The sequence below is a fragment of the Mauremys reevesii genome, linkage group 2 (assembly GCF_016161935.1).
Source record: "Mauremys reevesii isolate NIE-2019 linkage group 2, ASM1616193v1, whole genome shotgun sequence".
In the NCBI taxonomy this organism is placed as follows: Eukaryota; Metazoa; Chordata; order Testudines; family Geoemydidae; genus Mauremys; species Mauremys reevesii.
In genome coordinates, this window is record NC_052624.1 from 8204133 (window position 1) to 8216609 (window position 12477).

Genomic DNA, 12477 nt, shown 5'->3' on the forward strand with positions numbered 1-12477 from the left:
TCAGTCACATGGCAGCCACATCTTGAACATTCGTCTGGAAGGAGCATGTCCATGGTTGGAAAGGGGGGTTCACCTTGCAGATCCTGGTGGATCTGCCTGATGGCAGGACTATCCACCCCATGGCCCTGGACCAACCTTAATGTTATTTCCTTCCCATCGTCTCCCCTTCCTAGGCAGCATGGCTCTAGTGTATTGTTGGCAGCTCCCCTGCTCTTATAGGAGGTCCCACAGGGCGGGATGGGCCAGAGGTAAAGGTGATGCAACCTCGTGGCACAGTGTATGTCACCTCTGGCTCCATCTTTGTGCATCCTGTGACACTGCACTCCATATGATTTTATAAAAATATGCTAATGAGTGTGAATATAATGTAACTGAAATATGCTTCATGCAAAAGGTCTCTTGTAAGGTGTCTTTACGAGGCTTATAATCCACTGAGTGTGGTCATCCTGTTTGTATAAATGTATCATTCATGTATCTGAAACTAGAAATATGAAATATAACTCTGAGGGCCTCTTGTAATTATGCAAAGTGTGGGCCATTAATGGGGGTTTGGAATATTGATGGCTCCCATCAACTAGGACAATTGGTTGTAAATGGCTCTGTTTGCTTGCAGGCCTTTCTGTGAGTCAGGCCAGGAAGAATGAAGGCTTGGGGTCTCACAGGACTTGTGACCATGTCATCTGGTACTGGAATCCATCTTAAACCTGGGGCTTTTCCATTTAGAAGGAGGGGTGGGGACCCAGAGAGACAAAAGATTCCTGCCTTGTGCCAAAGCTGTATAAGGGGGTGGAACAGAACAAAGGGGGCTGCAGTCATGAGAGATCCCCTAGCCACCACCTGAGCTGGAACAAGGACAGTACCGGGGGAAAGGATTGGGCCCAGACTAGAAAGGAGTCTAGTCTGTGAAAGAAGCTTATTGGAACACCTCTGAGGGTGAGATTTCATCCGTAATCAGTTTCTAACTGTGTTAGGCTTAGACTTGCATGTTTTAGTTTTATTTTGCTTGGTAACTTACTTTGTTCTGTCTGTTATTGCTTGGAACCACTTAAATCCTACTTTTTATACTTAATACAATCACTTTTGTTTATTAATTAACCCAGAGTAAGCAATTAATTCCTGGGGGAGCAAACAGCTGTGCATCTCTCTCTATCAGCGTTATAGAGGGCAGATAATTTATAAGTATACCCTGTATACGCTTTATACAGAATAAAGGGGATTTATTTGGGGTTTGAATCCCATTGGGAACTGGGTATCGGGTGCTAGAGACAGGAGCACTTCTTAAGCTGTTTCCAGTTAAAGCCTGCAGCTTTGGGGGACGTGGCTCAGACCTGGGTCTGTGTTTGCAGCAGGCCAGTGTGTCTGGCTCAACACGACAGAGTACTGAAGTCCCAAGCTGGCAGGGAAAAAGGGCTCCGAAGTAGCCTCAGCAGATCAGTTGTCAGTCCCAAGGGGGTCTCTGTGACCAAACCCATCACACATCTTTCCTCTCAAACAGTTCCCTAGGACTAGGAGTGGGTACAGAGAAAAGAGGGAAGTAGATGCAGAGGTGACAATCCTACCCCTTTCTTGTAGAAAGGCCTCCCTCAGAAAGCACTCTTCAGAAACCTCTACTGCCTCCTTGACACCCAGGGAGACAACCTCGACCACGTGAAGATCTGGACTTTGTGAGTTTTGCACTGGAAAATAGGTTGTGGATGTTTGTTGGCATCAACCATGTTGGCAAGCCACCATTCATGCAAAACGGATGGAAAACACTGGGTGTAAGCAATTGTGGGGTCAAGGCCCCATCTGGTCAGAACCTGCCATTCATGTTAATGAAGAGATCCCTGTGCCCACGGAGAGGAGTGCAAATAGATTACACCACCAAGCAGGGATTTGGATCAGTGCATGACACACCCACCCTGGCGATAGGTGTTGGCTCTGGTGATTAAGCCTTACTGACTTGCTGTTGAAAATGACTCACTCGCTCCAGCCTGGCTGTGAGGGAGGTGGGAGTGACTCTCCAGAGAGAAGATGGTGGGTTTGGGCTGAACAGTCTGGAGAGAGGAACCCTAGGAACAGCCAAGCGCGATGGGATGGCGCAAACTGGAATTTGTGCTGGATTGGTGCTAGTTTCTTTGTTAACATTCAAATGTCAGCCAACGCTGCTATATACAGAAAACCTCCTTTGCAGGTGTTTGTCCTTCTGTGTGCATTATACATGTATTTGTTATAATCCAAGGCTATAGTCACTTTGAATGGAGGGGGCTAGTTTGTTGTTGGGCATTTTTGTTTTTACAACAAAAAATCAAAACTTTCTGTGTTTTTCTCAAAAAAAAAACCCCAAGTTGGTTAGTCAAATTGTTTAGTAGAAAAACCAGCAGGTTTATCAAAATGTGACCAGCCCTGGAGCATATTTTGATGTGCCCCCATCTGATGCCTTGGCACTAGAATTAGCCTTTGTTAATGCTGCTCTGATCAAGACAGAAGTGGACACTTAAAATATTGTCACCCCTTTTTGACCCTGTCGGAGAAAAACTCAATTTTCACTTTTTGGTTGCGTGCAGCAAAGTCAGATACTTTATTTTCTCTTTACAATTGCATAGAGGGAGGGAGTGCGCTAGGACACAGGGTTTCCCCTTCCTAGGCAGGTCTCTCTACAGGTAAACAATTCCAGCATTTATACCTTTTGTTACAGACAATAATAAGCAACAGCTGCATTTTGTTTATACATAGGCCATCTTGATACCTTATTTTTCTCATTCTATTTAGACGCTAGTCTGCATTTCACCTTATCGACACAAGGTTGCAACAACTTCTCCCACAGTTCTTTCCCATTCGCCTTACACAATCCTCACTTCTACAAATCTCGCGTTATTAGCATTACGGCTGGCCTGACCCTTGCTCACAGAGGGGCCTGTTTGCGTTGAAATCCCCTTCAAATCCCTGTCAGTTCTTGCTCTACTTCCACAACCCGAACAGCTAGCCAAAGTCTGGGGCCCCAACAGCTTTCCAGCTGGGAGTACAGATTGACAATGGAGCCTGGTATTTTCTTTGATGCAAGCTTGTTGACTTAGGAGAAATGTACAAAGTCCTGCTTCTCCGAATGCTGCAGGAATCAAAACAGGGGGGAACGTCTTTGCTCACAGCCTCTTTAGCCAGCACCTGACCCCAAAGTCCTTTCTTTGCTTCTGCAGGCTCATGCACTGTGCTTGTTCAGGCTGTGCCCACATCTCTCCCAGTCTGCCTTCCTTCAACTTGTTCAGTATCTCTCTGATACTGACCTGATCCATAACAATGTTTAGCCTAACCCACTGCAATATTTAAAAAAATCAGTAGAATGGAAAGCTTGGGGTTTATTAACAGGACAGAGTCTTTCAAGCCACTGGTTCAAAATCCATCCCAAGAGAGTGATGAGCCAAGATTGTTAACATGTGATTGCTGTTCAGGGGTTTGTATGCACTCAGCTTAGTTGCCTCTGCCCAGTCTTCATTAAGCAGGGTTCCCACCATCTCCAAAAACAGTCACCAGCCAGCTGGCACTTCTGGAATCTCAGCTGGGAGGCCATGGACTGATTGGACAATAGAGCAAGTTACCTTCTTACTCATAGAGGCTGTGCTTTCGGATCAGGCCTGAGGCACGCCGTTGGAAGCATACAGGGGAAGCTTGCATTGTGTCCTGGGGAGAAATGGAGGATTTCCGTTGCTCTAGAATGGGAGTGTGACATGCTTCGTGCAATGGCTGACCTGCTAATTATAACGAGGCAGGACCCTGTTTGCATCGAAACGAAGGAAACCAGAAGGGCAAACTGAGCTATGCCGTTTGCCTGAATCGCACAGATGTGAGAAGAGGCAGGTGAACAGTGCTGAGGGTAGCCAGCCTGCACCCGAATTAAAGGGCATGGCGAGCGCTCCTTGTCTCCTTGGAAGCGAGGTTCACGTGGGATACGTCTTTGTGTGGAACTGTCGTTTCTCTAAGTGTTTCCTTCCATTCCCCTGGAAGAGAAACATCAGCCCCAGAGCTGCTGCGCTGGCCATTTAGAGCCCGGTCGCTCACTTCAGTTCTCCTAAGGCTGCTGCTGCTCCTGCGGCTTGAGGATTAATCTGTCTTTAGACTGCAGAGCCACAGGTACGAAGCCTATCGGCCTCTGCTTAAGCGACCGATGTGCTGATGAGACCAGAATTCTATCAGCTGCTGGCCAGAATTTGGGCCCTGGAAGGCTGGGCCGGGACTTTGTGTGTGGGACAGGACCTGGCGCAGTGGGAGCTTTGAAGTGGGACCTGGGAGAATGGAAACAGCTCTTCAGGAAGTCATGTAGCTCGTGCTGATCCTGCTGGGGATTTGCTAGGTTAAGGGAAACAACGTGTTAAATGTTTTGGCACACGCTCGGCCTAGTCATGTTTGTTTTAGGCAGAATCTGGAGAATAGGGGTGAAAAGAGCAAAAAGTAACTGCAGGGCTCCAAGAGAAAAAATAGATGAGGGGAAAAGATCAAGACAGCTAAGTACAAATAAACCAACTGGACACAGCCAAGATAGCTCACAAGCCCGACGCTGTCTCTGCTGACTTGGATACAGTCAAACAGATTTCCACCCTTGTACTGGACGTGCTGAGATCTGTGGTTTAAAGGGGCTTGTGTTATTGCCTCTGCCTTAGAGCATGGACAGCTATTGCTGTGGCATGAGTCTGCCTGCTTGTTGAGTGGGACGTTATCCACACAGCACCCAACACTGGTGCGCCATGATCTACTCTGAGCACCAACAAATGGGATGCCAGGTGTTGGCTTTAACCGATGAAGCCCTAGATGGTTTGGGACTTGGTTTACCTTGGAGCCTGCTGCCACTGTCTGTGCCGTCCAGCGGCAGTTGCAGTCAGTGGAGGTGTCAGAGCTAGAAATCCCTTGGTTTAAAAGGGCAGGATCTGTGGATAAGGGGTTCATGGCAAGGGGCCTCTCACCCCTGAAAGTTGCTTTGATCATGCAGAGGCTGCATTTGCACATGCTGCAAAGCCTGGCTTTTGAAGCAGGTGTTGAGGACTGAGCTGGGTTGATTGAGTGCGAGCTAGAAGTCCCAATGGGTTTGTGGTTAAGACGGGCAAGTTCCGTTGTCGTCATGGGACAGTCCAAGGGTTGTTAACTAGCTTGTAAATGTCACATTGAATGCTGGTTTAAACCATTCTAAGTGTATTTGTATTACGGTAGCGCCTAGATGCCCCAACTGAGACCAGGACACCATCGTGCTAGGTGCTGTATGTAACCTTAATAAGAAACAGCCCTGCCCCCAAGAACTTACAGTCTAAATAGACAAGACAAAGGGTGGGAGAAAGGAAGTATTCCCATTTTACAGATGGGGAATGGAAGAGCTACAAAGGGATCTCACAAAACTGGGTGACTGGGCAACAAAATGGCAGATGAAATTCAGTGTTGACAAATGCAAAGTAATGCACATTGGAAAATATAATCCCAACTATACAGATAAAATGATGGGGTCTAAATTAGCTTTTACCACTCAAGAAAGATCTTGGAGTCATTGTGGATAATTCTCTGAAAACATCCACTCAATGTGCAGCAACAGTCAAAAAAGCGAACAGAATGTTGGGAATCATTAAGAAGGGATAGATAATAAGGAAGAAAATATCATATTGCCTCTATATAAATCCATGGTACGCCCACATCTTGAATACTGCGTGCAGATGCGATCACCCCATCTCAAAAAAGATATATTGGAGTTGGAAAAGGTTCCGAAAAGGGCAACAGAAATGATTGGGGTATGGTACAGTTTCCATATGAGGAGAGATCAATCACATTTGGGACTCTCTGCTCACCTCCCCTGGCCGCTGGGTCCTTGCAAAGCCCGCGTGGCAGCCCCCATGGCTGGGCTCGGGTACCTTCCTGTCTCCCCAGGAGCCCGGGCAGTTCTGTGCTCCTAACAATATGTTTTAACATAAGTGGAGTGGGGTGGCAGCGGAGCCCCACATAAAACTGATGCGGGTGGGAGGGCAAAAGGGGCAGCTGCCCTGGGGCCCAGCGATTTAAAAGCACTGAAGGGCTGGCTGGGGGAGGCTAGCCCCAGCCTGCCCCTTCCAAGGATCCGGAGTCGCCTCCCCTCACCTTGCCCAGGGACCCGGCAATTCTGTCGGCAGCCCTGCCCGCACCCCTATTTCCTGTGCCTATGGTCCTGGCTGCCGCCCCGCGGCCTACACCCAGGTCTGGACCCACGCCTGGAGTGGACAGGGGTCTGGCTTTCTTTTTCTTGGCTGGGTCCCCACTAACTCTAAATCCACCACTGAGTCCCATTGATCGGAGTAAAATATTCCTAGATTATAAAACCAGCAGGGGCCATTCTGACCCTCTGCTGTAAACATCTGCATAACACAGTATGACATTCCTCAGAGTACAATCTGGACTGTGGAACAGCTGTGTCCTCTCAACTCTCCAAGCTGGGGTGCCTTTCACACTGCTTCGCTTTGAGAGCAACCCCACTTGGTCTGTTTACACACAGCCTGTAGCATGCAAAATCACTCCTACCTGAATTATAGACTGCTTCTAGCCACCTACTCCTGAATTATATTGAAGAGTGACACCAGCAAATTCCCAGTCCCAGACATATCCCCAGAAGAGTACATCTTGTACTGCCAGCTCTTTCCTACAGTGCAGTAAAAGCTCATAGAAAGTCCGTCGTTTCATTAATAGAAAATGATATGCACAAACTCTGTTATCTCAAATGGAAGTTCCAGACACTGGTTTAGCTAAAACAAGTTTATTAACTACAGAAAGATAGATTTTAAGTGATTACAAGTAATGAGGCATAAAAGTCAGGATTGGTTACAAAGAAATAAAAGGTAAAACGCAAACTAATAACTAACTTATCAAGCTAAGTGAACTTAAAGCAAAAAGGTTTTTCTCACCACAGGATCACAGCAGTCTGGCTGGATATTTCAGCCAAGACCTCGCCCCCAGTTTGACGATGCTCCTTTTATCTTTCAAATGTTGTTGATGCCATGAGTAGAGATGAGGGGAGAGAGGTGATTTGTATCCTCTGTTCCTCATTTTTACCTCTTTCCTGTCTCTCTGATAATCATCTCCAGCTGGGGTTCAGGGGACAGCAAGTCTGTCTGCCAAGGTGCAACTTTCTCACTCACACCCTTCTTCCTGCTAAAGAATGGCTGTTTAACAAGGTGATTGTCCAATTGATTTTGTTGCCACCTGGCTGAGGCATCAGATTGCTCTTTTCTCTGAGGAACGGGTTTGTGCCTACTTTTCTAAACTTGGAGCATGTCTCAGTAATGTTATACTGTAGAATCTTATAAATTTACATACAATGTTGCCACACGTTTTACCAGAACAATAATAATCAGCAAATTATGAATTTTCAAATGATATCTCACAAGGCCTACTTTGTATACAATGTATCGTAGACTTGTAAAAGTGATGAACATAATGGTACAGTCTGTACCCTTATCTGCCCATAACTTCTGTGTGAGCTAGAATATGTCTTTTAAAAAAAACATATTGAGTTAAAGACTGAGTGACAGAGAACCCACCACACCACTAGTTAAATTAATTCAATGGTTAATTACCCTCACTTAAAAACTTGCACCTTATTTCTAATCTGGAGTTGTCTAGCTGCTCTCTTCTACTGAACAGGAGTATGGGTTTCAGAATCCGACTCCTACCAAATCGGGGTAGAGCTGGGAGTGAAAACCAGATGTCCTGTCCTTCTCCTTTGTCTTAGCTCCACAATACGAATATTGTGTTTTTATAACATTCTCTGCAGGTCATTTGACAGAAGTGCAAGAAGGATATTCTTTTACCGGTGTCCAGCCTTTGTCTTTTGTTATGGTGGTTTTGTAGTAGCTACCCATGATCACATGCCCATGAGGTGATTTCTCTGTCAGGAAGAAGTGAATGAAGCAAGGGGCAAAACCTTTGATTGAGAAATTTGTACTATTCTTGGCAGTTCTGCAGATGGAACAATGAGGCCCTTGAGAGTGGAATCTGAAATGATGCCTCATAGTGCTTGGTGGGGAGAGCTGCCTGCCTGAACCCAAAGAATGATGAATTGTCTGTCTTTCTTTTTTTTTTTTTTTTTTTAGTACTGAAGTCACCAACAGCAGTGCTTTTTCAAAGCTTTCCGGCTATGCAGTGAAGATCTGCAGCAAAGAAGCAGCTATTTTTTTCCTCTCCGTGAAAGGTAGGGAACTCCTAATAATTCTGTTAATAATATACAGCTCCATGTTTATCTCAGGTAGGAATAAAGTACGATTTTCACAGCAAGGGGGCACTTCACACTTTAACCTTTGCCTTTGTGAGATCCCAAGGTATTGACCCTTGTGATATTGACAAGATTGGGAAGCGTGAAACTCGGCTTACCTTCTGTTTTCCCTTATTATATGGACTTTGAAAGTTGGCATGTCTTACATTAAAGATGAGTTTAAGCTGTAGAATTGAGACTCCGGTCTGTATTTTCAATGCCCCCAAATTTGGATCTGAGGTATTGGTTCAGCCCATTAAAAAGATGAGAATGGGTGGGAACTTGATCCAGATCTGAAATAGAACTTGGGTAAGATTTTCAAAAGTGCCTGAGTAACTTAGCAGCCTAACTCCCAGTGAAACTCAAAGCTTTAACATTTTTTAACTAAAGTCTATTTCCAAAATTGGGATCTGGATCCAAATTTGTCTTTCAAACACGACGAGCAATTTTCTATGGAAAAAGATCCTGGGAATGGCTCCTCTACCCTGTATAGTCAGTCCAGTTTCCATTGTCTTTCTCCCAGGCATCAGCTGGGTCGAGAAACAAAAGCAGGAAAGCTGGATTGCAAAACCACAGGGGCAGGTACCTGAAGCTATTGTTAACGCCTCTTGTTCAGTTGACTAGGCTTCATATCAATGGTGCCATTTACAAAACAAAAGGAATTTTGAAAATTAAATGCTTGTGAAAATGTCCTTTTGAAACTTGGAGGTTTCAGTAACTTTTGTTGAAGTTGAGCTGCAGAGCACAAAGAAACTGTGTGTGTGTGAGAGAGGGACTCACCTGTTGTATCACGTCTTTAGGACAGTAAGTATCAGAGGGGTAGCTGTGATAGTCTGGATCTGTAAAAGCAGCAAAGAGTCCTGTGGCACCTTATAGACTAACAGACGTATTGGAGCATGAGCTTTCGTGGGTGAATACCCACTTCATCGGATGCATGTCCAACATGCATCCGAATTCAGGTAGGAGTGATTTTGCATGCTACAGGTGTCAGAGCTAGTAATCACTCCTTCGCTTCACATGCATCCGATGAAGTGCATCACCCACGAAAGCTCATGCTCCAATACGTGTTAGTCTATAAGGTGCCACAGGACTCTTTGCTGCTCTCTTAGGACAGTAAGTTCACCAGGGCCTGGAATATAAGTGTACCTGTACCGCCCATACCACAATGGGGTCCTGGCCTGGTTGGGACACTAGAGATATGTTTACAGCCTCCCAGCCCGGGTAGAGAGACCAGCACTAGCTTCACTTGTGCTAGTGCACTGAACGCAGCGGTGTGGCCGTTGTGGCACTAGCCACCCAAGTCCAAGCCCGACTGACCCCTGGGTCTGTGCTTGGCTGGCTAGTCTGAGCCACCACCTGTGCTGTAGCATTCCCACTGCTATTTTTAGCATGCTCAAGCGGAGCTAGCGTGATCTGTCTCCCTGGGCTGGGAAGCTCACTGCTAGTAGCAGTGTAGACATACCCTAGGTACTACTGTGATATCAATATGGCATTGCCAATCCCAATCAGGAATCATGAGTCAGGCCCCCCAAAGATCATGGCATTGGTTTAAAAATCACTTGGGCTGTTTAATCATCTATTTTGGGTAGTTTGTGTTTACCTTGAGGTTTCTGAACCTTCAGGGTGCACTTGTTTTGCATTTATAAGCTTTTCCTCACAGTCATGAGGGCTAGAAATTTACTGTTTTTAAAAACATGCATGCTGAGAGTCTCATATAACCACATGACTCCAGGAGCTGAGGCTTTAAGAGAAACATTCATTCTCATGAGACCAGCAATAAAACCACGAGGTGGCAACACTGTATAGATGATGATAAACACAAGGTTACGGCACATCGGTTATATCAATTGTTCATTCTGCACTTCTTGTAATGTCAATGTGCAGAATAATTCTACCAGCCTAGGGTTTTTTTTAAAAAAAGAGAATTTCAGGTGCTCAATCAATCACACAATGGCTTTTTGGAAATCTATTTAAAGTTCCTATCTGGCCCCCATTACTGTCATATCTGAGCATCTCGCAGTCGTTAATGTGTTCATCCACAACATAGTGTGGTAGGGCAGTTCTGTTATCCCAGTTTTACAAATGGGAAACCGAGGCACAGTGAGGCGAAGTGACTTGCTCATGTGGTCACACAGGAAACCAGTGGCAGAGCAGGAGTTGAACCGAGGTGTCCCAAGACTAGATCCCTAATCACTGGACCATCCTTCTTCTCCCAGACAAAAACTCATTCTCTTTTCCTCTCCTCCCTTCCCCAGTTCTCCCTGGACCAAACATGGCTGCATAAGCTGTGGCTGCAAAAGGGAAAAAGCAGGCTTTGTCTGTGCAGACAAAAGTGTGACCTAGCTGCCTCTGTGTGTCATTAGTTACTAGGCACCCACAATGAGTGTGCACCCTATTTTGGGCACTTCGATGTTGGCTGGCCCCGAACTGGTCTGTGTAGTGCAATGGTGGATTTGCATGTGTGGGATATGTTTATGGGTGATTGTATCCCTTTGGTCTTAGCTTGTCTTGCAGCGCTGTGAAAATAAAATGAAAGGTCTCTTATGTGAGTGTTCATGCCTTGGTTGGGGAAACCCGGCATTTGGGTGCACAAAATGAGGTGAGCATGCATATTTTTGCAGGTAGAACCTAGTCAATGGGCCAGAACCTATGGTTCTGTTAGTGCAGGGGTAGGCAACCTATGGCACGCATGCTGAAGGCAGCACGCGAGCTGATTTTCAGTAGCGCTCACACTGCCCGGGTCCTGGCCAACGGTCCGGGGGGCTCTTTGTTTTAGTTTAATTTTAAATGAAGCTTCTTAAAACATTTTTAAAACCTTATTTACTGTACATACAACAATAGTTTAGTTATATATTATAGACTTCTAGAAAGAGAGCTTCTAAAAACGTTAAAATGCATGACTGGCATGCGAAACCTTAAATCAGAGTGAATAAATGAAGAGTCAGCACAGCACTTCTGAAAGGCTGCCGACCCCTGTGTTAGTGGGTAATGCTGCCTGATTGGGCCCAGCGTTTCTAAAGGGAAAGAAGGTGAAATTGGAGCTCTAGCCGTAGCAAATATGAATAGATGCCTAACTTACCCTCCTACTGGTGGTTGCTGCCTGAATCTCTTTGCAGTGATGGAATGAGGGCAGGTTCTTTAAAGAGCTGTTGCACCGGTGAAAGCCAATGGACAGGTGAGGTAGAGCATGCATTTCACTTTGGACTCCCATGCCAAGGGGATTATGAAGCACTGATGTAGATAGGTCCATTTGTGTTCCCGGTGAGCTTGATTCTCCACTGCCTTTCCCCTGTGGAACCGCTTCCCCTGGGCAAAGTGGTGGTGAAATGCTACCCTGCTATCTGGCGGGTGTTTTACATCCACGGCACAGTGACTTAGCAGAGGGTAAATGACTATATCAGGAGGTGCAGAATGAGGCTCACATATGCAGTATTGGCAACTCTCATGTTGTTTGGTATTTCTTCATAAAACCCCAGTTTTAGGAATCATGTGAACATGATTTCAGCTTTCAAGAAAAAAATATAGTTTCTAAACTTCCTGGTTGCAGAGAAAAGCATGAAAACATGACCCGCTAACGCCTCAAAAACCAAGTCAAATAAAGAGGACCCAACTGTTTTAAAATGTATTTTAAGTAACCTCATGAATTTTAAAATGATTTCATGATTTCTGAGAGTCCGAGGCATGATTTTGGAGCTCTTGGGGTGGGCAATTGCATACATTGAAACACATTAAGTATGTTTTCTCAAGCACTGATACAGCAAAGAACTTAGTTTTAATATATATCTTGGGGTGGTTTTAGGCTGATTTTTCTCTTTCACCAGTACAACTCTACTGACTCCAATGGAGTAAATTTCGATTTGCATCAATGGGAAAGGAGAACTGGGCCCATTTAGTAATAACTTTACCCTTAGAGTCATCTACTTTATCCTTCCTCAGGGAAAGAGAACAGATCCTCAGTACACCCTAAAGCAAATCCTGGAGGTCTTTATTTATCTTCACAGTACTTAGGCCAAGCAGTGAGTACTATAAATACCGCTGGGTCTCCATTATAGGTCCATGTCTTTGCCTGCCTCTTTCTTACAAAGCTTAGTAAGAAACAGCCACGTGAAGTGCATGAATCCAACACAGATTGTGTGTAACCAAAATGACTTAGATGGATGCAGGGAGGGAATTTTCCTTCTGTCTTTGGGATTGGTCCCAGAATGTTTATGCTTTCTAGTTTGTGGGGGGCGGTTGTGGTTTGTCAG

At 45.4% G+C, this 12477-nt stretch overlaps 1 protein-coding gene across 5 annotated transcripts in view; it reads left to right on the forward strand.

The window, feature by feature from the left end:
* Positions 1-12477, forward strand: part of GJC2 (gap junction protein gamma 2) — a 123055-nt gene that overhangs the window by 36361 nt on the left and 74217 nt on the right. For all 5 annotated transcript variants that reach the window (XM_039527626.1, XM_039527627.1, XM_039527625.1 and 2 more), the window contains one exon: positions 8073-8170. The gene's annotated coding sequence lies outside the window, so the exon portion shown is untranslated. The remainder of the gene's footprint in view (positions 1-8072; positions 8171-12477) is intronic.